This window comes from Cricetulus griseus, chromosome 3 (genome assembly GCF_003668045.3).
Source record: "Cricetulus griseus strain 17A/GY chromosome 3, alternate assembly CriGri-PICRH-1.0, whole genome shotgun sequence".
NCBI lineage: Eukaryota > Metazoa > Chordata > Mammalia > Rodentia > Cricetidae > Cricetulus > Cricetulus griseus.
The window spans coordinates 22,567,423-22,571,035 of record NC_048596.1 but is presented as its reverse complement, the minus strand read 5'-3'; the positions used below and the strand labels follow the sequence as shown (position 1 = coordinate 22,571,035).

At 39.2% G+C, this 3,613-nt stretch overlaps 1 pseudogene; it reads right to left on the bottom strand.

Moving 5' to 3' along the window:
• Positions 1 to 621: 621 nt before the first annotated feature.
• On the bottom strand, positions 622 to 990 carry LOC118238525 (annotated as a pseudogene).
• Between the last annotated feature and the right edge of the window lie 2,623 nt (positions 991 to 3,613).

The following is a 3,613-nucleotide window of genomic DNA, read 5'->3' as shown; positions in this document are numbered from 1 at the left end:
TGGCAGTTTGCCAGTCATTTTTGTCTGTTTCTTGCAGAATGTCTGGCAGATTCTCTCATGAAGCAGGAACCTTTAAGGATTTTCCCATCATGTTCAGCAGTCACTTTCCTGTAGATTCTGCATGTCCAGTTTATCAAACAGTCCGGGCAAGAGCAGTTTCTTGGCCAAATGGCTAATCTTTCCATGTTGAAGGCAAACTCCATATTGAGTTTCTTTGACGCTCATCTTCCTTTCTGACTTAATTGGTATTTCCAGGAGCAGTTGTTTCTCACTGTCATGAAAAACCCTAAACCATTTTAAATGCCATATTCTGTAGGTCTTTGAAAGTTTTAAAGACTATCAATCCATCTCAAATAAATCTCTGCATATCCAGAAAACATAACTAAAATAACTAAAAGTTTTTACTATCATAGGTGACTCTATATAAGCTGTGTTTACTTATACATTACATTTTACAAAGAGCTGTATAAACACAATACTTAAAAAAGTGGAGAAATATATAACAAAGATGATCGATCTTAAATTTGAATCAATAAATGAAAATCCATACCAATGCAAAACATTCATTTCTAAATCATTCCCCCCTTTTTTCAGCCAGTCTTACACTTCATTGCCTTCTCATCAGGCCTTAACCGTATACTTGGGAAGAAGGTACAGCCTCTCCTTCCTCTGCTGCTTCTTGGTCTTCAGCTTCTCTTCGTGTTTGGTGAGCCAGTGGTGCATAGCTCTAGTCTTCTTGGGTCGCAGGTCTAGAGGCTTGTTCTTCTTTCCCTTGTAGAATTTCCTGAGGTTTTCTTTTTGAGTCTGGTTAATTATGGTGAGGACATGGGCAACAGATTTTCAGAAGACTCCTATCTTGGAGAGTTTGGAAGCGGCACTGCCTGTCACCTTGGTGACACGAAGCTGGGACATCTCCACCTTCAGATCGTCCAGTTGTTTTAGCAGCTCCTCCTTTTTGCCGCACAGGTCCTGAGCCTTAATCTTGGCCATAGCTGCGCTGCTCACTGCTGAAGCCTCCTGGTCCGAGAGCTCCCCCTTTTTTCTTTAGAAGGATATTGACTGTGATCATTAACCATTTATAATCAATTCCATTTAACTGAAACCAAATATTTATAAACAATATTTGGGAATTTGAGTGTCATTCTCTCCAAACTGCTGCCTGCTGCTTGGGGGTGCTGTAAACCGTGGGGATCATCAGAAAACACAGAAACCTGTCTAAATCCTGGCTGTAGTAGTCTGCAAGGCAGCACGGTCTCAGCTGTTTTGAATGTTCAATCACTTGGGTCACTGGTTCAGGGGGTCTTGCTTGATCAAACCATATTAGTCTCAAAGGAATCCACAGCATTTCATTGTCTGTGGAAACAAAAGTAAAGCCTCTTTCCAAAGTAACATGTTCTTATACTTAAATTTTGAAACAGAGCATTTTAAAAATATATAGGTTGGATTAATGCAGCAGCGTTTGCAATCGAATATCTGTGAGCAACTGTACTATTTCCTCAGTAGTCAAATGATTCAAAGACAATACAATAACATACAGTTTCCAGACTCCCTATATACTTCCTATCTTTATGTGGCTTTTTTGTTATGGTATTTCTTTTCCTTTTATTTTTCTCATTTTCCAAGCAGGGTTTCTCTGTGTACTTCTACCTGTCCTGGAATTCACTCTGTACACCAGACTTGCCTTGAAATTGCAGAAAGCTGCTTGCCTCTGCCTCCCAAGTGCTGGGATTAAAGGCATATGCCACCTCTACCCAGCTCCTCTCTCTCTTCTTTCTTTCTTTCTTTCTTTCTTTCTTTCTTTCTTTCTTTCTTTCTTCTTTTAAACTACTTTATCTTGTTTCTTTTATTTTTAAAATATACTGTGAACCCTCTAGAGGTTTTACTTCATCTGAATCTTTCCTTACTGTAAATCTCTACCTTTTTATAGTCAGGAGCCTTTAATTGTTAAGCAACATTGCTAAAATTAAAGCCATGGCTATTTTAGCTGATGTCTTTCCATGGTGGCATGGGTATTTTTACCACCAGAACTGGGAACTATGGTCACCGCCTTGCTCTATACTGCCATCAAGCAGCATGCTGCCAGTTTGGAGATATGCTCACTGCCACTGCCAGCTGCTTGTACACACCATTCAGTTGTTAGCAGGGCCTGTTAAAAGAGATCTTCTGTTTTGCCACTTATGCCAAGTCAGGAAACCTCCCTCAAAGGAGCTTCCTGTCTCTCTGCTTGTCTATAGTAAAACAGAGCCTATATGAGAAAATGCTGTTATCAAGAAGGTGCACTTGCCTCTTCTGTTCTTTTGTTTTAAAAATCCTTTAGTAAGTGTTTGTCAGGTTTTAAGTGGAAATATATGCACTAGTCCAGGCACCATTTTTTTGTAATGTGAGCTTTTTAGCCAGGCAGGGCCCGCTGCCCTAATCTTGGAGAAACATTGTAGATCATGGGAAACACAATAAGATGAAGGTCCCATCCATGCTACTATACCAATCATTGCTTTTTTGACTGAGTCATTTGCAGGGGAAATTGCTTACTATGCCTGCTTGGGGGCTGGCACAGGTGATGCTGTCCACGTCGATTTAAGTGCATTCGGAGAAACGAGGTTTGGCAGATGAATGTCTTTCACTTTGCAGAATTTAGAAATTGAAAATATATGCATCATACTATCGACACATTTTCAGGTTTTCAATGGACTACTGCGCTTATCTCTGAAAAGTCCAGATTCTGGTCTAACACACCTGTTAGAGGTGATGGCCATTATGGATATACCTGCACAAATACAAACTGACAATGCTCCAGCATGTCTCCAGAAAATTGGAACAGTTTTTCAAATATTATAACATAGTGCATGTAACTGGTTTACTACACAATCCCACAGGACAATCAGTAGTAGAGACATCTAATGGAACATTGAAAGAGATTGAAAGAAATGCTCCATAAACATGCTAGGGAAACAAAACACCCCAAACATAGGTTACATAATACTTTATTAACACTTATCTTTTTTAATGCTAATGAGAAAGGACAAACAGCTGCAGAAAGACACTTGACTACCGAAAAAAACTGCTGGACTGAATCAGCCAGTATACTTCAAAGATGTATTGACCTCTGTGTGGAAACCAGGACATGTGTTACACTGGGGAAGGGGTTTTGCCTTTGTTTTCACAGGAGAAGAAAAACTTTGGATACCATCAAAGTTGATCAAATTTTGAGTCGAAAAAGAAAATCCTCTCGATGAGGAGAAATGACAGGTAATCTACCAAGGTATATCTCATAAATGGTATAGAAACCTCACAAAGGAGAGGGAAGTGTTTTGTTTTTTATCTTCACAGGAAAACTCATCTCCAGAAGTCAAAGGACACTGTGTGGGTAGAAACTTAAAGAATAGAAGGTAGCTGTAACCATCAATCCAAAGGAATGTGCTATATGGTGAACTCTACAGCTTTTTCTCAGAGAACTCTATTTCTCTTTATTTCTTAGTCCCTATTCAATTAAACCAATGCTGGCTTTAGAGTTGAATTTGGCTTTACTCCTCTAAATGCAACCACATTGTTAAAATGAACTTCAGAGTTTCTGTATATATCAAGAAGCCAATTGATGTAATATAGAACAGGAGAA